A 24,759-nucleotide genomic window follows, 5' to 3' on the forward strand; every position below is an offset into this window, starting at 1 on the left:
CATAGGGTGAAGTATGTGGGAAGGGGTGCAGTTCCCACAACCCTCTGTGGTGGATGCATTATCCTCCACGTGTTCAGTATCTGGAAGCTCTCCAACCCTTATTCTTTTGGGTTTTTATGGAGATTCATTATGTAGGGATGCATAATTAAATTGTTGACCATTTGTGATCATGTCAGCCTTTAGCCCTTCTCTCCTCTTCCTAAGTTAGGAAGTAGGGCTGAAAGTTCCAACTCTTTAATTATCTCATTGGTTCCCCTGACATCACCCATCCTGATCGGTCTGGGAGCCCCCAGCCATTGGTCATTTTGTTAACATGCAAAAAGATACTTATTTCAGAGATTCTGAGGGTTTTAGGAATTGTATGCCAGGAATAAGGACAGAGAACAAATATATACTGAAATGTCACACATTTCTTCTCTTTTGTTCATGCTTTCATTTTATTTTCTCTGGATGGACTGTTGAAACCATGTCATTGGACTTAAAAGCCAGCCCCTCATTACTACAACAGATTGACAACTATTCTCCCTACTTTCCCTACTTCGAGGTTTACTCTGTCAAATTCATCCTGTCTGTATTGCTGCCAGGGTTATTTTGCTAAAGTATAGTTGAGCCCCTATTAAAAGAAATACTTAACAGTAGTCAAAGTTTAAGTGTTCAGTATGTTATCACTCAGCCAGACTCTCCTTTCCCCCTGTCCAGAAAAAGTCAATACACTGAGACAGCAGGAGTTTCTGCAGAGAAAGAGTTTAATAATTGCAGAGTGACTGAGCGAGGAAATATTTCTCAAAATCTCCCATCCAAATTCCAACTCCTTGAGAATTTGGAGATGAGGGTTTTTAAAGGATAGTTTGATGGGCAGGGGTTAGCGAATGGCTGCTGCTGATTGGTTGGGTCAGGGATGAAATCATAGAGGTGTCAAAACTGTCTTTGTGCAGTGAGTTATGCTGAGTCACTTCCTGAGTAGGGGTCACAGTTGAATTAGTCTCTTGGTATGGGTCACCAGCCTGGGTTATATCAGTTAGTCCAGCAGAATGCAAAGCCTGAAAAATATCTCAAATACTAATCTTGGGTTTCACAATAGTGATCTTATCTATAGGGGAAGTTAGAAATCTTGTGACCACTTGCTAGTGACTTAAACTATAAAATAAATTCCTCCCATAGTTAGGTTGACCCACATATGAGAATGAGCAAAGACAGCTTGTGAGGTTAGAAGCAAGGTGGAGTCAGTTGCGTTAGAGTTTTCTCACTGTTATAATTTTGCAAAGAGAGTTGCAAGTATAACATACATTACTGAATTTTACCAGTGTCTTTCTCTTCATCGTCTTTTCAAAGTTACAAAACAGTCCACAAGATCACCATTACTTCTGACACCAACTGCAGAGTTCCATGAAAACCCTAACATAGGGGAAAATCGTGTGCCCGCTAAATTGATTTTTTACTTTCTGTATTCATAGTGGTAGCCCTCCAAACAAGATGCTGTCCATTTGCCTTGGAATTGTCCATAACCCAAACTGCTCATTGCTGATTAATAGAAAGTAGTTTATAGTGTAGCACCCATCTGATCACAGGATCAGCAGCTCCTCAGGTAGTTTCAAATTCAGCCTTAGGGAAAAAGAAGCTACCTGCTTATAAGTATAATGAGTACCTCTTTGCATTCTCCTGGTTGTAAATTCTGCACAAACTATTTCTATTTTATTTATTTATTTATTTATTATTTTATTTATTTATTTATTTATTTTTGAGACGGAGTCTCGCTCTGTCGCCCAGGCTGGAGTGCAGTGGCCGGATCTCAGCTCACTGCAAGCTCCGCCTCCCGGGTTTACGCCATTCTCCTGCCTCAGCCTCCCGAGTAGCTGGGACTACAGGCGCCCGCCACCTCGCCCGGCTAGTTTTTTGTATTTTTTAGTAGAGACGGGGTTTCACGGTGTTAGCCAGGATGGTCTCGATCTCCTGACCTCGTGATCCACCCGTCTCGGCCTCCCAAAGTGCTGGGATTACAGGCTTGAGCCACCGCGCCCGGCCACTATTTCTATTTTATAGGGAACTCTTCTGGACACTGCCTTCCTTATTAGAGTGTTTCTCTGACATCACCTAAGATATTTGTTGATCAAAATGAGACAATTTGTACTATAATCCCTGGTTTCAGTAGTTTCTTAGTTTTGTCTTTCTCATACCTAGACTACCTCCTTATAACTGGAGGTCACAGACATGGTATCTAATGTTCCAGCGTAATTTTTCCTTTTGGAGTGACCCTGAGATTAGTGACTGTAGCCCAGATTGGCTGAAATCTGAGTTTGGCCCAGTGTCAGGATCTGTCCTAACATTCTCTTATGTTTTCATTTTAGCTAGTACAGATAGCAGTAACAAAAGAATTGTTTCATTAACTTTTTTTTTTTTTTTTTTATTTTTAGACAGGGTCTTGCGCTATTGCCCAGGCTTTGAGTGCAGTGGCTCACTGAAGGCTTGAACTCCTGGGCTCAAGCAGTTCTCTCACTTCAGGCACCTGAGTAGTTGTGCCACCACACCTGGCTAATTTTTTATTTCTTGTAGAGATGAAGACTTCTATGTTGCCTAGGCTGATCTTGAACTCCTAGGCTCAAGCAGTCCTTCCGCCAGGACCTCTCAAAGTGCTTGGTATATAGGCATGAGCCACCATGCCTGGCCTACTTTTTTTTCTTACTAGTTTGCATTTCCTTATTTATCTGGTGGTTCACCTCCTCGGGAATTGGGTCTACCATTTCTAAATTCCATTGGTAAGTTTTACCTCTAGTAACTGCAGCTGCAGTTATATAACCGTGCATGACTGGATACCCATCCAAGAATTAAATGTTTATCAGTTCCCACCTTCTCATCCTCCCTCTTTGCAAACCACCTGTTTTAGTAAGTCAGGGTCATTCAAGCGATCCCACTTCTGATGCTAACTATAAAATTAGATAGTAATCCATGAGACTCCTTTGACTTCTGACACCACTTGTAAGATCAAGATTCCCCAAAACTACACTCAGGTTTGATAATTTGCTAGAATTTACAGAACTCACTGCAAGCTATTATACTCACAGTTATGTTTATTACAGTGAAAGGATACAGATTAAAATCATCCAAGGGAAAGATGCACAGGGCAGAGTCCAGGAGAGTTCCAAAAGTGGAGTTTCTAGTTGTCTTCTCCCACTGGAGCCATGGACATCATGAATACCACCTGACAGTGATGTGTGACAGTGTACACAGAATATTGCCAGCCAGGGAATGTCACCTAAACCTTGGTGTCCAGAATTTTTATTGGGTCAGTCTTTGTCATATAAATGTGGTTCACCGGCCACATGGCAGACCTCAGTCTCCAGGACAGCTCCTCCTGAGGGTGATCTGAGACTATGTGACCCAGAGCTCCCACTGTAAATCAGATTGTTGACACAGACTATCTGGCTTGGCTCAAGGTCCCCAGGCAAACAAAGATAATTTTATCAGGCAGGACATTTCAGGGGGTTAGAGTTTACCTGCCAGGGACTGAAGGCAAAGGCTAGACCTCTCTTTGGGCAAAGTTAACTTCTTTACTAAACAATCTCTTATCTTCCACTTCCACTCTAGTAGCAGGAACCCTCTACTTAACCCTCCAACTTTGTACATGCAGTTTCTTAGACCTGTATTTGTTAGGAGAGCCATTTAACCTTAGAACTAGTTTGCCTCTGTGTATCGTTTTGTTTTGTTTTGTTTTGATTTTTGAGTCAGAGTGCCTCTCTGTTGCCCAGGCTGGAGTACAGTGGCATGATCTCGGCTCACTGCAACCTCTGCCTTCTGGATTCAAGTGATTCTCATACCTCAGCTTCCCGAGTAGCTGGGATTACAGGTGGACATCACCACACGTGGCTAATTTTTGTATTTTTAGTAGAGATACAGTTTTACCATGTTAGTCAGGCTGATCTCAAACTCCTGGCCTTAAGTGATCCCCCACCTTGGCTTCCCAAAGTGCTGCGATTACAGGCATGAGCCACTGTGCTTAGCCACTTCTATGTGTCTTAGCTAACGCTTTCTGCTCCATTCTTTTCTCTCCCTACCAACATTCCCCCTTCCTCTCTCTGGACTTAAGGACTTTTAGAGCTCGTTCTTTAAGAGTCTCAATTTCTTTTTTTTTTTTTTTGAGACAGAGCCTCGCTCTGCTGCCCAGGCTGGAGTGCTGTGGCCGGATCTCAGCTCACTGCAAGCTCCGCCTCCCGGGTTCACGCCATTCTCCTGCCTCAGCCTCCCGAGTAGCTGGGACTATAGGCGCCCGCCACCTCGCCCGGCTAGTTTTTTGTATTTTTTAGTAGAGACGCGGTTTCACCGGGTTAGCCAGGATGGTCTCGATCTCCTGACCTTGTGATCCGCCCGTCTCGGCCTCCCAAAGTGCTGGGATTACAGGCTTGAGCCACCGCGCCCGGCCAAGACTCTCAATTTCTTATATGCTTATTGATTGAGTCAGGTTTCCTATCCCTTCTGGGTTGTTTGTTTGTTTTTAGGAGACAGGGTGTCTTGCTCTGTCACCCAGGCTGGAGTACGGTGGCGTGATCATAGCTCATTGTAACCTTGAACCTCCTGGTCTCAAGTGATCCTCCTGCCTCAACCTTCCAAATTGTTACGACTACAGGTGTAGACTACCATGCCTGGCTAATTTTTTTTTTTGTGTGTTTTTTTTTTAAAGAGATGGGGTCTTGCCATATTACCCAGGTTGGTCTTGAACTCCTGGCCTCAAGCAGTCCTCCGGCCTTGGCCTCCCAAATTGTTGGGATTACAGTTATAAGCTACTGCACCCAGCTCCCATCTCTTCTTGAGTCAACTTTGCAATTGTGATACTTTGTATTTTCTTAGGAAATTATTTAGTAGAGGTTAAAAAATGTTAAATTAAACAACAAGATTTTATGAAGATCTATAGTTATATCTTATGATTGTTCACTATTATTATTATTTTTTGAGACAATCTCACTCTGTCACCAGGCTGGAGTACAGTGGCGCGATCTGGGCTCACTGCAACCTCCGCCTCCTGGGTTCAAGCAATTCTCCTGCCTCAGCCTCTTGAATAGCTTGGACTACAGGTGCACACCACCACGCCCAGCTAATTTTTGTATGTTTAATAGACACGAGGTTTCACCATGTTGGCCAGGATGGTCTCAATATCTCAACCTCGTGATCTGCCCCCCTTGGCTTCCCAAAATGCTGGGATTACAGGCGTGAGCCACATGCCCAACCTGTTTATGATGCTTTATAGCTGAGTTTATTTCCTGTCCTTTATTAGATTGGCCATAAGTTTATGGTCTTTACTGGTCATTTTAGTGACCCAGTTTTTAAATTCATTTATTCTATTCTTTAGAGGTGTTCTGATCCTTACAGTTTTCTTTTATCTTTATTAATTTTTTGCTTAGTTTGCTTTTGCTGTATTCTTTTTAGAATCTTACATGAAACCCCAGTTAATCAAAAAGATGTGAATTTTCCTCTGAATTTAGCTTCATTCCATAATCATCCACTTATACAGTCTGTAACTGTATTTTGTTTTTTCTTGCCTCTCCCTGCTTTTTGAATTTTTTGTTTAAATTAAAATAATTGCTGCAGAGTGAAAAAGATGAGCTATGTTTTGTGTGTGTATCTTTTAAGTGAAAATATACTACCAATTTTATAAGGTTGTTGTGAGGATTACAAGTACTGAGAATTGTACCTATAAAGTGCTTAGCATAGTAAGCACTCAATAACAGTTTAGCTATTATTGGCTGTTATTACAGTTGCAACCCACATGTTTTATTTTTTTCTCTTTCTTAAATTTTTTTTTTTTTAATTGAAGTCTTCAATTTATTTTATGGCTTTGGAAGTTGTTTTGAAAAAGGAAAGCAGCTATAGAACTGCATGAAATTTTGTACCTGAGAACATTACTAGGTTTCTAGATAAACCATGGGGTTTTTCCATTTCCCTCCAAAAATTCTATTCACATTAAAGGAATTAAAAAATCTATAGACTTATAAAGACTAACAATGGGGGAAGAGACATCAATGGGGATTTCAGTCCTTTTTTTTTTTTTTTTAAAGCAGGGTAAATGAATGGAGGTTTGGTGGATCTGATATTTGACATAATGGGGTTGAATGAACTAAGGCCATGCAAAGGAGATATGAAGGAAGCCAATCAATATATTTCTCAGGAACCTGTAATACCTAGTACCTAGAGATGATAGGTGTCACAAAAGTTGGACCTATTCTCTGGAGAAACAAAATCAGAGAGGCACTGGACTTGGGGATATTAGGTCCACGTGGGGAGGAAGTACCAGGCTGAAATCAGGGAGATTAAGTGTAAATCTGCCCGCTAAGCTCTGGGGACCTTCAGTCTCGAAGGTCCTGACTTCCTTCCATATTGTCAATAATGATGCTTTTTCATTTCACTGTCTCTTCCTACCTCTCTTTTAGGATTTAGAGACCTTTTCACCCTCGCAAGAAAATTTAAAAGAAAAAAAATTATGAGTTCCAGCAGACGATCAGTATAAATTAGAGAAAAAAGAAAACAAACGTTGGGAAATTGTTAGATAACTATTGGAAGAAATTCATCTAAGAACATAGAGTCATCAGGATGAAATGTCCCATTTAATGCCCAGAACAATGATTTTTAAAAAGACCCGTATCAAGGTGTATAATATCATAAAATGATAGTATGCTATGGATTAAGGTTAAGATCAATAAAGTTTCCAAAGCCAGCAATGAAATAGGAATCAAAATAGGAACATTAGGCCGGGCATGGTGGCTCATACCTGTAATCCTAGCACTTTGGAAGGCTGAGGTAGGTGGATCACTTGAGTTCAGGAGTTCAAGACCAGCCTGGGCAATGTGGTGAAACCCCATCTCTACTCAAAATACAGAAAAATTTTAGTAAATTTTTAGTTTCCAAAGCCAGCAATGAAATAGGAATCAAAATAGGAACGTTAGGCCGGGTGTGGTGGCTCATGCCTGTAGTCCCAGCTACTCGGGAGGCTGAGGCAAGAGAATCACTTGAACCTAGGAGGCAGAGGTTGCAATAAGCTGAGATCATGCCACTGCACTCCAGCCTGGGTGACAGATTGAGACTCTGTCTCCAAAAACAAAACAAAAAAACAGGATCGTTAAAAGAAAGTCGGGAGATGAAGGGCAAAGATTTTCAATCTAGAATGCTCTTTTTTTGAGATGGAGTTTCGCTCTTCTTGCCCAGGCTGGAGTGCAATGGCGCGGTCTTGGCTCACTGCAACCCCTGCCCACCGGGTGCAAGTGATTCTCCTGCCTCAGCCTCCCAAGTAGCTGGGATTACAGGTGTGAGCCACAATGCCCAGTCTCGATCTAGAATTCTGGAGCTAAAGTATAAATCAATGTGAGAATAAAATGTAGACTTGTTTCATCATGCAAGTATTCAGAAGCTTTGCCTCTTATGTACCTCTTTTTGGAAAGCCATTAGAGAATGTGATTCACCAAAATAAGTTAGTAAACCAAGAAAGTAAAAGGTAAGGGAATGCCTAAAATGACAGCCATGGGGTAAGACAGTTTAGAATGAGGAATGAAAACTGAGGATCCTATGAAGAAGGTCTCCAGGAAAAAAATGGAACCATGTCTATTAAATTTGTTATATTGGGTCATTTGAAAAATAATGCTGACAAGTTTGGCATGTGGTAGTTCATGAGAAACATTAGCGATTGCAGCATGGCGCAAGATGGAATAAATTTGGAGAGAATATATTTTGGAGAAAGGTATTTATTTCTCCTGAAATGAATAGTCACTTTAAGACCACACTGTCTTACACTTCAGTCCTCATTTGATGTGAAGATGGTGTTGACTCGCTGACACTAGAATTTCTTTTCTATTGACAGTTTTACAAGAGGAAGATCCAAACTGCATCCTTCATTACCACCACCATTTGCAGCCTCTGCATCATTATCAGTCTTATATCTACTAGACCAATATTGTTACATTTTTTATCCGTATTTTTCTGTTACCTACCCAAGAGAGTACAAGTGCCACACTCCCAGGTGTCCCCTCATCTGTCACACTTTAATTCCATAGGCACTACATGTGCCTGATTCTGCCACTTTGTCCTTTGGAATTGTTGGGTGTCATCAGAATCTGTATATCCCCAGCCTCTTTTTTGATCATTTTCTTTGTTTGGCTTAATGGACATTGTTTCTCTTGCAACTGTCATGACTGGTGACTTTTTCTTTCACATCTCATGTATGACTGGGCCTGGAGGTATGAGATAGATCTTTTTACCATTTTTTTTTAGACCATTCTTTCTCTTTCCTCCCTAAAATATACAGATTTTAATTTTATGTCATCACCTATAACCTCTCATTGCTGCTGTCATCTAAAAACCCTTGGGTCATTCCCCTTCATCTCTCAAAGGTTTTTTTCCCTAACTCAGTGGTAAACTGTAGAATGCTACTATTAAGTCCTAGCAATTTTAATATACATGGATTTGATCATTCAGACACTCTAGTCTTTGTGTTCTTTGACCTCCTTTCCAGTGTTCTTGTCGTTTACACTGCTGTAGCCACTCACATGCATACTCATATACTAGACCTTGTAATTTGTAATAATCCTATTCAATTTTAAGCATTCCTGTCTGTGGCCACATCTCTTACTCCAGCTCATTCTGCTTAGTATGAAACTTCTACAATTATTCAACCACACAGTGACTTTTATTTTAATCCATTGATCCTACTACCCTTTCACTTTACCTCATCCCTTTGTGTTCTCATTTAACTCCTTCCCTGTTCAATGTCATGGCTAATCAGTTTAATCACTCCCTTGCATTTAGCCTTGACTTCCATATCCCACTTTTTGAATTCACTTGGCAGCATAACTACAGTCCTGATTAAACCGGACTTCCTTCCTATCATATTTTGTTTATCCAGCTGAATATCACAGGAGAAAAACACATTCTAGCATAATGATACCAGTAGGTCACATTCTCAATTCCTGACCACTTCCCTCAAGTAGACCCTTATTGTTATCTGGAAGTCATATTGTATATTCATACCTTTTCCTCTTTTAAATGTCAAATACTTCATCCTTACTCTGAAATATTGGCATTTGCTTCCAACTTCACTGAGAAAACTGACGCTAACAAAAGAGAACTACAGACGCCCTCTACCACATCTGCTTTTCCAGCAAGTACCTGTACCCATATTTCTACATTTCTGTTATCTTAGCTTGACTCTCTTCCTTCAGAAAGCTAATTTCTCTACTTACAAACTGAGTTCCATCCCCTCTCATGTAGCCAATGACATTGTTTTGGAAATTTGCCCTTCTTTCTGCTAGACTGTCAGTTTTTCAGTCTCTAACAATTATTCCTGTATTTCAGTATGCTGCTATTTTTCTTCCATTTTTAAAAACGAAACATGAATCCTTCTCTTTAACTTCCTTTCCATGCCATCAGAGCTGTCCCCGAAAAACTTCTTGAAAGAATTGCTTATAATCATGGTCTCTAATTCCTCCTGTCCCATTCTGTCTAAATTTACATACTTTTGACTGTCAGCATTGTACCAACGTTGTTCTTTTCAAGGTCATTGATAACCACTACATGACTAAATTTAGAGGTGATTTCTCAGTTTTCATCTTAACACTTTATTGTATCAGCAACATTTGACATTTTTAATGTTCCTTTTAACACATTTATGTACTTGGCTACCAGGAGAACACATTGTTTTCATTTTCTTCCTACTAATTACTGTTTACTTTTTCTGAACCTCAAAGAAAATGCTTATTTTCTTTGTTCTTCTAGGTTGGATGTACCAGGGTTTACGCCATTATCTATACGTATAGTCTTAGGGCTTAAAATACCATCTATATGTTGTTGATTTCTAAATTTATATTTCTAGGTCATTGTTTATTCCTGAACTTTCAGATTTGCCTGCCCTGCAGACTCTAACATCTCCCACTTGAATGTCTACTTTTTCAAACATAACACATCCAAAACTCAGCTACCGATCATCTTCTCCAAACCTTTTTTCACTGGCAGCCTTTTCCCATCTCAGTTTGGCAGTTGGATTTTTTTTTCAGTTGCATAGGCCAAAAATCTTGGCACCATCCTCTACTCTACTCCTTTCTCATATGCAAATGTAAACTTATCAGGAAATCCTTTTGGCTTCACCTTCAAAATATATCACCAAATCCTACCACTTACTACCTCTGTTGCCTCTAGCCTCGTCTCTACCACCATCATTTCTTGCCTAGGTTACTGCAGTAGTCTCTATGCTTCTAATACTACCTCCCTTGCGTTTATTCGTAATACAACTGCTAGAGTGAATCCTCAGTTGGGCTGTATCACTCCCCTGCTCAAAACCTGCAGTGACTCTTCAATCTTTATAGTGACTTTAAAGACCCTATATATGCATTTTATCTGCTACTACTCTGCCTATCCTCCATCTCTGCTACAGCTACACTGGCTTTCTGGCTACTTCTCAAACATTTCAACCTTCTGGGTTGAAACAATCCTTCTGCCTCAGCCTCCCAAGTAGCTGGGACCACAGCCAGCTAATTTTTGTAATTTTTATAGAGATGGAGTCTTGCTATGTTGCCTGGGCTGGTCTCGAATTCCTGGGCTCAAGTGTGATCCTCCCACCTCTGCCTCCCAAAGTGTTGGGATGACAGGCATGAGCCACCATGCCAGGCTCCTTTCTCTGTTTTTTAATTGGAACCTGTAATCTTGTTATATTTAATGTAACTTGTGATATGGTTAGGTTAAGTCTACTATTTACTGTTTGTTTTTTGTTTCTTTTTTTTGTGTTTTGTTCTTTTGTTGTCTCTTTGCTGAATTATTTTAAGTTTATAAATATTTTTTGATGTTCCATTTTATATCTACTGTTGGCTTTTTAAGCTGTACTTTATTATTTTTAGCGATTACTGTAGGGATAGTGATATGCAGTTTAACTTAATGTCTACTTAAAATATTGTATGATTTTAGTAACTTACAAAAGGATTACTCAGTTTACTCAATTCCTATCTTTTGTACTGTGGCCACATCATTTATCTATTGCCACATCATTTATTCATACATTATGTACCTTAACATACAATACTTAAAAAAAAAAAAGCTGTCTTTTAAGGAAGTTATGAGGAGGGAAAATAAAAGCTGGTGTTTCATATTTACCAATTTATTACTGTTTCTGTTTCACTTTATTCCTTCTAGTATATATGAGTTTCTATCTGTTATATTCCTTTGGCCTAAAGAATATTCTCCAGCATTTCTTGTTTTGCAGATTTGCTGACAATGAATACTCTCACCTTCTTGTCATATGAAAATCCTCAATTTAAGGCGGGTGCGGTGGCTCACACCTGTAATCCCAGCACTTTGGGAGGCTGAGGCGGGTGGATTGCCTGAGCTCAGGAATTCAAGACCAGTCTGGGCAACACAGTGAAACCCCGTCTCTACTAAAATACAAAAAATTAGCTGGGCGTGGGAGCCTGTGCCTGTAGTCCCAGCTACTTGGGAGGCTGAGGCAGGAGAATTGCTTGAACCCAGGAGGTGGAGGTTGCAGTGAGCCGAGATCACCCCACTGCACTCCAGCCTTGGTGACCGAGAGAGACTCTCTCAAAAACAAAAACAAAAAAATCCTCCATTTAGAAGGATAATTTTCTCTAGAATTCTGGGTTGACAGTTTTTTCTTTCAACATTAAAAAGATATTGATATTACTACTTTGTAGTCCGGCTTCCATTGTTTTGGATGTCATTCATATTGTTCCTTCCTGAATGTTTTATGGCTTTTCTTTGGCTTCTTTCAAGATTTCCTCTTTTTCTTTGACCTTTCCCATTTGACCATGAAGTTTTTAGATATGTTTGTCTTTCTGTTAATCCTCTGTGGTGTTCACTGAGCTGATTTTCATCAAATTTGGGAAATTGGCCATTATTCCTCAAAACAGATTTCCCAGCCAGTTGTGGTGGCTCATGCTTGCAATCCCAGGAATTTGGGATGCTGAGGTGAGAGGATCACTTTACCCCAGGGGTTCAAGACCAGCCTGGGCAACATAGTAAGACCCTATCTCTACCAAAAATTTTTTAAGATTAGCCAGGCATGGCAGTGCATGCTTGTAGTCCCAGCTACTTGGGAGGCTGAGGTGGGAGGATTGCTTGAGGCCAGAAGGTTGAGGCTGCAGTGAGCTGTGATCGTGCCACAGTGCTCATTCCAGCTTGGGCGACAGAGTGAGACCTATCTCCAAAAACAAAAAACACCCCAAGTCTCCCAGAACTTCAGTTACATGTATGTTAGACTATTTGGTTTTGTCACAAAGGTCTCTGATGATTGTTCATTTTTCTTCAATTTATTCTCTCCCTCTCTTCTTCAGACTGGATACTTTTTATTGATGTGTGTTCATGTTCACGTACCCTTTCTTCAGACATCTCCCATTTGCTGCTAAGTCTGTCCAGTGACGTTTTTCATTTCAGTTATTGTACTTTTCTAGAATTTCCTTTTTCTCTTTTAGTAGTTTCCATCTATCAAGATTTCTTGTCAGTTTGTTCACTAAGAACCTATGTTCATTTAAAGGTTTGAGTAAATATACAGTAGCCCATTTAAACTTTTAGCTCGTTAGAACATCTAGATCATCTTGGTGTCAATTTGTATTGAATACTTTTTTCTTTGCTATGAGTTATGCTCTCCTATTTCTTTGAATGCCTGGTAATTTTTTATTGCGATTTGGACATTGTGGACAATACACTGTAGAAATTCTAGAAATTTTATCTTCCTCTGAAGACTTGATTGTTCTAGTAGGCATTTAAATTACTGTAAGCTTGTGTAAGCTTGATTTTATGCTTTGTTAGGGAAGATCTGTAGAAAGCCCAAGTCATTTCCCAAGCCTTTCTAAGTTGGTGGTACCTGATTTCTGAACCTTGTTTCTTATTAGATCTTGTCAAGGCTTGGTTTTATTTAGGTTTTGTTAGGACAGGACAGGCCTAGGGTAGAGCTTACTCCAGGATAGTATAGTCCTTTAAGGGTGACCTTTCTGGTTTCTCAGGTAGATCCCAGGGAGATTAACAGTCTTTCTCCTCTGAAGATAGAATTCAAACTGAATTCTTCTGGAACTCTGTGGTCTCTAGTTCTTCTCTTCCAGTGTCAACTTTTAGCAACTGCTGTCTGCTAAACTTTGTGTAATCTCACCCTGTCATAGATAGCCCAGACTTTGACCAAGGACTTGTGAGGAATTCACACATATTCAATATCTTCTCTTCCCTCTATCTACCCTCTGTTCCCCATTCTCATCCTACATCATTTCCTCCATTCCAGTGCCCTGCCCCATGGATTTCAGCCACTCATGAGCCTACATCATGATTTTTGCCTCTGTTCTACTTGGTCTCTAGCTCTCTGTTCCAGTTACCATAAAATTGTCTACAGACAAAGAGTTAGGATGATTATGATGCTCTCTAAAGGAATGTAGATTTTTGTCTACATGTGGTTCAGTGACGGAATATAGTTGCCTCATGTATTTCTGTCTTTTATAGTTTTTGGTGACACGGGCTAGTCTGGTACCAGTCACTTGTGTCCTGGCTGAAAGTGAAAGTCACCTTTGTTCCACCTTAATAACGTTAATTTTTTTTTCTTTCTTTTTTTTAAGAAATAGGATCTCACTGTGTTGCCCAGGCTGGTCTCGAACTCCTGGCCTCAAGTGATCCTCCTGCCTTGGTCCCCCAAAGTATTTAGATTACAGACATAAACCACCACACCTGGCTCCACCTTAATATTTTTTATATTCTATTGCGGTTTTGTGTATAGTTAGAGAAGAGTAATTTTAGATTGTTTTTAAGGATACTGTTTAAGAGAGAGTGGCTACTTAAAACCTAGTATCAGATATTTTTATTAAAGAGTAAGATAGTTTATGATGGTAGTTACTTGAATGATATAAGTGAGGTTTCTCTAAAATATTTTCTTAAAGAAATAGCTTTTCATCAGAGTGTGATGGCCAACGCCTGTAATCTGAGCACTTTGGAAGGCTGAGGCTGGTAGATCTCTTGAGTCCAGGAGTTAGAGACAAGCTTGGGCAACATGGTGAAACCCCATCTCATTCATTCATTCATTCATTTTGAGATGGAGTCTCACTCTGTCACACAGGCTGAAATGTAATGGCATGGTCTCGGCTCACTGCAACTTCCGCCTCTTGGGTTCAAGCAATTCTCCCACCTCAGCCTCCTGAGTAGCTATGACTACAGGTGTGTGCCACCACACCCGGCTAATTTTTTTTGTATTTTTAGTAGAGATGGGCTTTCACTGTGTTGGCCAGGCTGGTCTCGAACTCCTGACCTTGTGATCCACCTGCCTCGGCCTCCCAAAATTCTGGGATTACAGGTATGAGCCACCGCACCTGGCCCCCATCTCCATTATTAAAAAAAAAAGAAAAAGAAAAAAAAAGAGAGGGAGAGAGGAAGAGAGAAGGGAAAGAAGAAAAGGAAGGGAAGGAATAACTTTTCTTAGAATTGGACTTTTGAATTAAGATTTTGTATGGATAAACTTGAGAGCAGATATTCACAATTCTAAATTTATATTAAAACTATTTAGGGAGATTTAAAAAAATACATTGATGCCTCATTCCTATTCTGGGCTAGTTAGATAAGAATCTTGTATTATGGCCTGGATATAAAAAATTGTTTTTACAATCTTTTAAGAATACTGGCAAATCATCCCAGGTGGTTTGCATTATTCATAGCTTTAAAAGAACCTTTGCTGAAACTCATTTTTTAGTTCTTCTGTAAATTCTTCTAAAAAAAATTTTTTTTTTTTTTTGAGACAGTCTTCCTGTGTTGCCCAGGCTGGAGTGCAGTGGTACGATCTTGGCTTACGGCAACCTCTGCTTCCTGGGTTCAAGCTGTTCTCTTGCCTCAGCCTCTCAAGTGGCTGGGATCACAGGCGCCCACCACCATGCTCGGCTACTTTTTGTATTTTTAGTAAAGACGGTTTCACCATGTTGGCCAGGCTGGTCTCGAATTCCTGACCTCAGGTGATCCACCTACCTCGGCCTCCCAAAGTGCTGGGGTTATAGGAGTGAGTCACCATGTCCGACCCTAAAAATTCTTTCAGGTGAAATCCAAGTAATTGAAAAATTTGAATACATTTTTGGTAGAAGTGATACGTAAATACATATCTACCATCAGTCCTCTTAGGGAGCTAGATTCAGAGCTATGGCAACAAATAGAGATTTCCTATCCAAGTATGATTTTTTCATGGGGTACATTTATTGTCAGACAAAATGGTTTGTTTATTGAACTTCACTCAACAAATGAGTATTCATTGATCTCATTTGTTTGGTAGGTGTTTGAGTACTCACCATATGCGAGGTACCTTGCTAGGTGATAACTATACAGTAATGAAGAAATGTGCTCTGTCCTTGCTATCTTGGAGTTGTATAGTCTGTATGAGACTGAGATTGAGTATTTGGTTCCATAATAGTTCATCTGAGTATCTTTAAAATTTGAATTAATTCATTTGGGTATTGCTAAAACATAGCCTCATTAATTTTAATATTATAGTTTCTGATCCTATTAGGATATCAAACTATCTGAAGAGCCCATAGGTTCAGTGAGTCATTTACCCAGCAGAATCATTGCTTATGGCTAGAAGGAGAATAATTCCGTATGGCTAAGAGTTAACTTGAAAGAGAAGAATATCAGGAGAGAAGACTTAAGGAAGAAACACAGAGTTGTTAGTTCCACAGATAAAAGTTACCCATTTGGCAAAGAGGGCAGGTTGGTTGAGAAGTATCCCATGTGGAAATTTTATTAATTGGCAAAATTATTGCAAAGAATAAAACCAGTTGGTCATTTTCCTTTGCAAAAATGCAGATTTATCTCTGATTATTTACAGTTCATCTCTTATCTCTCTGTGCATGCCTAGTTCCTATCTTTGAAATAATTGTACGTGTCATCACATCTTCAAGAGCTCCCTTCTGTCCATGTATCCAATGTAGAATGTTTAGCCACTTACGTCCTCTCTGTCACATCACCCTATTCAAATTTTTGTTTTCTCCTTAATTAAAATGTAAGGAAAGGAAGAACAGGACCTTACTTTACCTTATTTACTGTGGTATCCCTACCCTTTGAATATTTCCTGGCAAATAGGCAAATTTATTTCATATCAATAATGACTACATACTTTTTTATTTTTAAAGGGATGAGGTCTTACTCTGTCACCAAGACTGAAGAGCAGTGGTGTGATCATAGCTCACTACAGCCTCATACTCTTGGACTAAGGTGATCCTCCCAAGTAGCTGGAAGCACAGGCATGTGCCACCACCCTCAGTCATTTTTAAAAATTTTTTGTCCAGACAGGGTCTCACTTATATTACCCTGGCTGGTCTTGCACTCCTGGCCGCAAACAATCCTCCCACTTCAGCCTCCCAAATTGTTGCGGATTACGGGGTGAGCCACCATGCGTGGCCTTTGTACTTTAAGAGTCTTAAAAGTCTTTACGAGTCACAAGATACATAATTTATACACAGAAGTATACCTAAAGAAACTGTGTAAAGAATAACAAAGATGTCTTTAAAAATGTGCGTTATGATTGTGTCTTTCAATCAGTAATCTCTTAAAATATTCCATGTATTGCATTATTTGTTGGCCCTTCTTCTGGAATTCCAGTTAGATGTATGTTAGACCCCCCTCAATCCATTCTCTGTTTCTCTTAATGTTTATATTCCCCCCGCCTTTTTTTCACATTGAAAGTGCAAAACGGGAAGACACTTTTCTCTGAACAATCTCAGTTCACAAATATTCTCTTTAACTATGTCTAAACTGCCATTAAAACCCATCCATTATGATTTAAATATTTTAAATCAGCCAGCTCCTCCCCCTTTTAAAAACTTTATTTTTAGATAGCAAAAAAAGTTCAAAGAGGTCTTTTGTGTTCTTCATCTAAAATTTTAAATAGTTGCCTGAACATTTTAGCTGTGTTTTATTCTTTAAATGGAGTACATATAGTTGTTTTGCCTCTGTTGGTGGGTCTGTTTTGCTTATATATGTTTTCGCTTATATATGTAGTCTTTTAAAACTTTGAACTTTCCTCTTTCCTTGAAAAATTATACGCTTTTTTTTTTTTTTTTGGTCTAAAATTAAGACGCTTTCCACAATAAAGGATTGAATGTCCTGTTGCTATTGCCTGGAAGCGTTACCAGTTTCCGACAGTTAAATTTCCGGAATGAAGTTTTGAACCACCAAGATGATGGGCACTTGGTCTAAAAATTCACATGTGAAGTGTTTTGTGGATACAGCTTCTAAGGGTCTCCCCTCTCGTCTTCCGTCTTCTGCAGTGTCATTGTTACTGTCATTCAGTCTTTTTGAGATGATAGAGGGGCAGGTTACTCTTACTGTACCCTTATAAGGTCATAGCACTTTTGGATCTCTGCTTTGTAGTGGTATAGGTTTTAGATCTTTGCTTTGTAGTGATAGACTGTGTGTGAATCCATATTCACAGTCAAAATAGTGAACACATCTTTATTACTCCCAGTAGTTTCCCCTTCATATTAACTTTTCTGGATAAATAATTCTAGGCTGAAAGTTTTCGTTGAGTAGTTTAAAGATGTTGCTCTACTCTCATTGTTTCCATCAAGGAATCTGTTTTATCTTTGTTCATTTGTATACAATGTATCTTTTTTCTCTTCTGGTTGCTTTTAATGTTTTCTCTTTATCACTGGTTTCAAACAGTTTGGAAATTATATACCTTAGTGTAGTTTTCTGCATGTTTCTTGTGCTTGGGGGATATTGAGCTTCTAAGAGCTGTAGATCATCAAATTTGAAAAACTTTTATCCGTAACTACTTTTTCTAATATTTTTTCTCTTCCCTCTGTTTTTCTCCTTTGTGGATGACAATTATACATATATTAATGTACTTACGACTTTTCACTGCTCACTTTTTTTTTGTGGGGGGGGGTTTCATTTTGGATAGGATTAACAGAAGATTCTATTTTTTTTTTTTTTTTTTTTGAGACAGAGTCTCACTCTGTTGCCCAGGCTGGAGTGCCGTGGCGCAATCTCGGCTCACTGCAGTCTCTGCCTCTCGAGTTCAAGCAATTCTCCTGCCTCAGCCTCCTGAGTAGCTGGGATTACAGGCGTGCGCCACCATGCTCAGCTAATTTTTGGATTTTTAGTGGAGACAGGGTTTCACCATGTTGGTCAGGCTGGTCTCAAACTCATGACCTCGTGATCCGCCTGCCTCAGCCTCCCAAAGTGCTGGGATTATAGGCGTGAGCCTCCGCGCCCGGCCAGAAGACTAGATATTACAGAAGAAAAGATAAATGATTTTGAAGACAGCAATAGAAAGTGACATCCTATTCTAATGAAGTCTTAGGTAATTGAAATACCATATGATGTCACTGTGACCTTTGAGATTTAATTAAAGTTAGCTTTTGGTCCCTGTTCTATTTATGTGAGGATTTTAATGTCTTTCCCATACTTTATAGAAATTTCTACCCTTTCAGATTTTCCTCACAGTTGCTCACATTTTCTACTCTCTGTCACTTTCCTGAACTCTTATGGTTGTTATCATCTCCCCTTCATATAGAGCTTTAAATAAGGAACAATATAAATTTGCAACAATATAAATTCTAACAGTATAAATCCTTTAAAATTACTGCTAAGAATAACTGATAGCAAGCATTAAATCCTTAGTATGCCTTAAGTGCTTTGCTTTGTGTGTTTTGACCAGTTTAATTCTTAGGACAGTCCTATGTATGTATATATGATGATTATTCTATATTTTACTGGAGAAGAAGTGAGACACAGAGGGTTGTCAGAATCATCCAGCTTTTAACTAGGAAAATAGTAGTAGTAGTATCTAAGTCATTTTTTCCAAAGGTTAAATGAGAGAATCCATGTTAAGATACTTAGCACAGTGCCTGAAAATGTAGTAAGTTATCAGAATAGGCTATTGCTATCTATAGATTGAGAAATGTTTAGATAAAATATGATTGGAATTTTCTTCACGGTAATCTAAGGGATAGAGTGGGTGGATGTATACATAAAGTCAGCTATGAATGGATACTTCTTGAAAATGGGTGATCGATTCAATGGAATTAGACTTCTAATGTATGTTTGAAATTTAATTTTAAAAAATGGAATAACTGAAGAAAAATGAAACTGAGTTTTATTAAAAAGGTTCTCTTATTCAGTTTGGATATAAAGCACTATGATGTGTTTTTCCCTAGGTGTGCCAAAATCAAAACTTATTATATACAGTGACAATTACTAAGAATAGTACGGTATCACTTGGCTTGTAGATTAGTAGAGCACAGTAAGACCATAATGTACATTCAGAAGTTTGAAGTTATTGGCTAAGTGATTCTCAACCTTTAAAAACCACCCATCCATGTATATTTTTATACATGTTGCCCAGGCTGGCCTTGACCTGGGCTCAAGTGGTCCTCTTATATCAGCCTCCTGAGTACCTGGGACTTACAGGTGTGGGCCACTGTGCTCATGAGCACCATATTTTCATAAACTTCTTATAAAACTGTATTTAATATAATTTATTTCTCAATAATTAAAAAAAGCTAAGCATGCTGATAATTCTGATCAAAACCAGATAATTTTACCAAGTTTTTATAATTCTAGCCAGAAGCACAAAAAGTTTTACTTAGTCTGTCCTAACTAAATCCTGGGCATACATAATTTTTACTTTATTTTACTTATTTTGAAATATGGAGAATAGTTCATTTTGACTAAGAAAGCCCATAAGAATTACTACTTTCGACTGGGCGTGGCGGCTCACGCTTGTAATCCCAGCACTTTGGGAGGCCAAGGCAGGCGGATCACGAGGTCAAGAGATTGAGACCATCCTGGCCAACATGGTGATGCCCTCGTCTCTACTAAAAATACAAAAATTAGCTGGGTATGGTGGTACGCGCCTGTAGTCCCATCTACTCGGGAGGCTGAGGCAGGAGAATCGCTTGAACCCAGGAGGTGGAATTTGCAGTGAGCTGAAATCGCGCCACTGTACTCCAGCCTGGCGACAGAGCGAGACTCTGTCTCTAAATAGATAAATAAATAAATACTACTTTAAAATGCAAGATTAAAATCTAAGAAATTACTTTGAAGTATTTACATATTAATCAAAACTACGTTTAGTTCATTTGTTGGTTATTCTTTCTCCCCATTTCAGCTGTAATTTTGATTAAAGAAAATTCGGTTTACCTAGGTATATCATATTTAGGAAAATAGTGTGTGTTTGCTTGTTTCTTGTTCACATGAATGTAACAAGATATATTTAGAAACAGGATTTTAAAAAATATTTCTTTTGGGATAAGAGGAATTCGTACATGGTTAAATTTTATGAATTAGAATTTTGTGAATTTTGATACTAGTTAACCTTTCTACCAAATGCCTATTTATTGACATCATCAAATTCTCCTTTAAAAAGATTGTTTTTGATCACAATGTAAATAAAGCTAAGTCAAAGGGTGGTTAGCATAGAATCCTCATATTTCTGCTTTATTTGTTCAGATTTAACATAGTAATAGTTTTTATTAGATGTAGAGAAACCATAGTATGTGGGATAAATCAAATGTTGCTCTTTAATGAAGGGACAAACCTTGGGGCCCCCTATCTAATATAATAAAGCCTCTTTAAAAGCCTCTTGCCAGGCGCGGTGGCTCATGCCTATAATCCCAGCACTTTGGAAGGTCGAGGTGGGCAGATCCTGAGGTCAGGAGTTCAAGATGAGCCCGGCCAACATGGCAAAACCCCATCTCTATTAAACATACAAAAATTAGCCGGGCGTGGTGTTGTATGTCTGTAGTCCCAGGTACTCTGGAGGCTAAGGAAGAGAACTGCTTGAACCTGGGAGGTAGAGGTTGCAGTGAGCCGAGATTGTTCCACTGCACTCCAGCCTGGGCGACAGAGCAAGACTCTCAAACAAACAAGCAAAACAACTCTCTTAAAATACGTGCTTTTTTGTGCTATTAGTATCTTTGTTTTTTTGAGACAGAGTCTCACTCTGTTGCCAGGCTGGAGTGCAGTGGCGTGATCTCGGCTCACTGCAGTCTCCACCTCCCCAGTTAAAGCGATTCCCCTGCCTCAGCATCCCAACTAGCTGGGACTACAGGCACGCACCACCACGCCTGGCTGATTTTTTTGTATTTTAGTAGAGACGGGGTTTCACCATGTTGTCCAGGATGGTCTCAATCTCCTGGCCTCATTGTCTGCCCGCCTTGGTCTCCCAAACAGGCGTGAGTCACCACTAATATATATATTAGTATATATAAGATGTATAATATCTTATATAAGTTATAATGTTGCTCAACATTGTAGACAGTTGAGCTTTAAAAATATTCTCCTTAAAAATGGTTAAATTGGGTTGGATGTGGTGGCTCATGTCTGTAACCCTAGCATTTTGGCTGAGGCAGGAGAATCACTTGAGACCAGGAGTTCAAGACCAGCTTGGGCAACATGGCAAGACTTCATCTCGCCGGGCGCGGTGGCTCAAGCCTGTAATCCCAGCACTTTGGGAGGCCGAGACGGGCGGATCACGAGGTCAGGAGATCGAGACCATCCTGGCTAACACGGTGAAACCCCGTCTCTACTAAAAATACAAAAACTAGCCGGGCGAGGTGGCGGGCGCCTGTAGTCCCAGCTACTCCGGAGGCTGAGGCAGGAGAATGGTAAACCCGGGAGGCGGAGCTTGCAGTGAGCTGAGATCCGGCCACTGCACTCCAGTCCGGGCGACAGAGCGAGACTCCGCCTCAAAAAAAAAAAAAAAAAAGACTTCATCTCTACAAAAAAGTTTTAAAAAGCGCGTGTCTATAGTTCCAGCTACTCGGGAGAATGATGCAGTAGGATTGCTTGAGCTCATGAGTTTGAGGCTGCAGTGAGCTGTGATGGTTCCAGTGCACTCCAGCCTGGGCAATAGTGTGAGACCCTGTCTCAAAAAAAAAGTTCAAAGTGGTAAATTTTACTATGTATATTTTACCACAATAAAATCAGTGTACCTGCTGTTTTCTATAACAGAAATTCCCATATTGATCTACATTTTCTCTCTGACTGTCCTCCATTCTTCTTGTACCTCTTGTATCCCACTACTAAGTAAACTTCCTTTTATCTTAACAAACTTTCCTTTGTGTTAGCAATTTCATAGTCTTTCCTCTTGTCTGCCTTAGCTGAGACTTCCATTGAAGAAACAATGGGACATTTAGATGCTCATAGTACTACTTTTGTGATTTCAGTGCCCGTGTAGACAATTACACAGTAATTGTGAACTCATTTCCAGTGATTTGCTTCTTAACTGTGCCTTAGTTAGGGATTTAGTTTTCAGGTTATACCATAGACCTTGCCGTAACTGACACATAACCTCCCACATCTGCTGATCTCACTGATAAAGTCAGTTCCAGCTTGTTTGTTTGGCTGTACCAACCAGTACTGTATCATGATCTCTCATATGAGTTACTGTCTTAGAGTTTTAGCTGGTCTTTCCCTTCTACTCCCTTCTTTGGGTCTTTTATATTTCTGTATGATTTTCCTAGAATGTAAGTGTGATTATTACATTCTGGTTAGAATTTTTCAGAGGTTTTCTATTACTTAGAGAATTAAATGCACAAACAGCGTGCTATGCTTGGCCCTTCACAGTTTGCCTCTGGATTTTATCAGTTATTGTCTCATATTCTGACTTTTGTATCTTTTTCTTTGGCCATATTGAAGTATTTACATGTCTCAAACATGCCTCTGTACCTAGCGTAAGATGCTATTCTTACCTCTGCAATGCTTTCCTTGGTGTTGAGGCTGATTTAGGCAGTCGTTTCTTGTAGCTTATATATACTTGAATTATATCTCTTGTCACAGTATGGTATCATTTTGTATTTGTGACTATTCGTTGGTAAGATACGAACCATAATGAGTTCTTTAGTCCATGTAAAAAGGACATAGAAAAAAACTAAATAATATTTGTTGGCTTAATAATAAAACTTAAAAACCTAATTTATAAAAAGGAAATAAAAGTAGCAAAGAAAACTATTATTCTAGCTTCCTGGTATCCAAAGAAATGTTATTAGAGTTTGTATTTTCACTATTATAATTAGAAAATTTTAACTTATAGCATTCATGCTGACAAAGTAAAACTGTTGTTGATGTGACGTTTTATATCGATTTAACCCTTGTGGAAAGTTTGACAGTACATGGCATCCAGAACTGAAAAATTATTTTAAGTGTAATTATAAAGACAAGATAAAGAATAAAAGTCAGATGTAAATTTGCATGTTTATTATTATTACAATTGCATTTAAAAATGCACAGTTAGGCCACATGTGGTAGCCCACTCCTGTAATCCCAGCACTTTGAGAGGCCAGGGCAGGAGGATCGCTTGAGGCCAGGGGTTTGAGATCGGCCTGGGTAACATAGTGAGACCTTGTCTTTATTAAAAAATAAGTACATAAGTACATGTATAATTAAAAGATTAGGGAATTATATATTACAGTGGTAGCAGTGATTTTGTGATGTTGGAACTATGGGTGATTTCCCTTCCTTTTATAGTATTTTCTATAATGTGGTTATGCTTTATGATTTAAAATGTATATAAATTATGCCAAAATTTGAATTTTTAAAAAGGTGTAATCCTGAATCAAAACTCTAATATAAGAGCACTCAACCATTATCCGAATAATTTTTTTCTTTCATAATGGCCTTTCAGGGTCAGAGTTGGAGGGAGATAGGTGATTGCCAGTTAAAAGTTAAAAGTTGCTGTTGAGATAAGGTATGAGTGGCCAGCATAGAGAGTTGATCACTTAATTAAAGTTTCAAGATTTACTTATGTAGCTGTTCTTTATTTCCAAAATCTTAATCATAAATGTTTTGTTTTAAATGTAGTTTTGTTTTGATTTTAAGGTATCAGTTTTTGGAAGAAGCTTTTCAAAATCAGAAAGGTGCAATTGAGAATCTACTGGCTAAACTTCTTGAGAAGAAGAATTATGTTCATTTTGCAGCCACTCAGGTGCAGAATAGGTAAGTTTGTTGCCTTAAAACCATAATTTTAAGAATTATTAAAGAGAAGTGGGTCCAGTTTAAATCTATTTTTCTGCTATATTAAGCATATAAAGAAAACATTTTTTTGAGGGGGAAATGGTATGAATTTGGGATTATAGTATTTGTTAATTAAGCAAAATTTAATTGACCAAACTTTTGTATACCTTTTTAGGACACATCCTTGTCTATTTTATAATTAATAAGACTCTAGTCTGTGTTAAACCTTAAATGTGGAAACAAAGAAATTAATATGGAGAGAGTTGACTTATAAAATTTAAAGTGGAGATTGTGTGGAAGATACAGTATAGAGAAGAGAGTATCACTGGTGGACAAATTACTTCCCCATTTGTAAAACAAGCATTGAAAACAGTGCTTGTGAGTAGCATTATAAGATGAATATATGATACAGTTTCTGGCACATAGTAAGCACTTAGAGTTTAGCTGCTGCTCTTATATTTATAATTATCATCACCATTTATTATTAAAAAATTATTCTACTTTGGTATATTTCTAAGTACATTTATTGATAAGTGAGAGTAGGTTCCATAAGAGAGCAGATTAACAAAGTTATGACTCTTACACCAGAAAGACAAACACTTTGAGCTGGCATAATTAAAACTAAAATTCTTGGGGGTATGAATAAGGTTAATATGTGTTTATTTTATGGACTCAAAAGGACTTCTAATGAATATTAAAGTTAATTTATGATTAAAATGACACATAGTAAGATACTCAAAAGTATTAAATAATTTGAATGAATGAAAATAGTGCTTCACACATGGTATAATTTTTTTTTTTTTTTTTTTTTTT

The 24,759-nt window shown here is 38.7% G+C and overlaps 1 protein-coding gene across 1 annotated transcript in view; it reads left to right on the plus strand.

Annotated features, from left to right (window-relative positions):
* Positions 1-24,759, plus strand: part of TRIM33 (tripartite motif containing 33) — a 126,535-nt gene that overhangs the window by 61,029 nt on the left and 40,747 nt on the right. Inside the window, exon 5 of the mRNA XM_011933119.1 lies at positions 23,812-23,928. The gene's annotated coding sequence lies outside the window, so the exon portion shown is untranslated. The remainder of the gene's footprint in view (positions 1-23,811; positions 23,929-24,759) is intronic.

This window comes from Colobus angolensis, unplaced genomic scaffold (assembly GCF_000951035.1).
Source record: "Colobus angolensis palliatus isolate OR3802 unplaced genomic scaffold, Cang.pa_1.0 Scaffold124, whole genome shotgun sequence".
Taxonomy (NCBI): Eukaryota; Metazoa; Chordata; class Mammalia; order Primates; family Cercopithecidae; genus Colobus; species Colobus angolensis.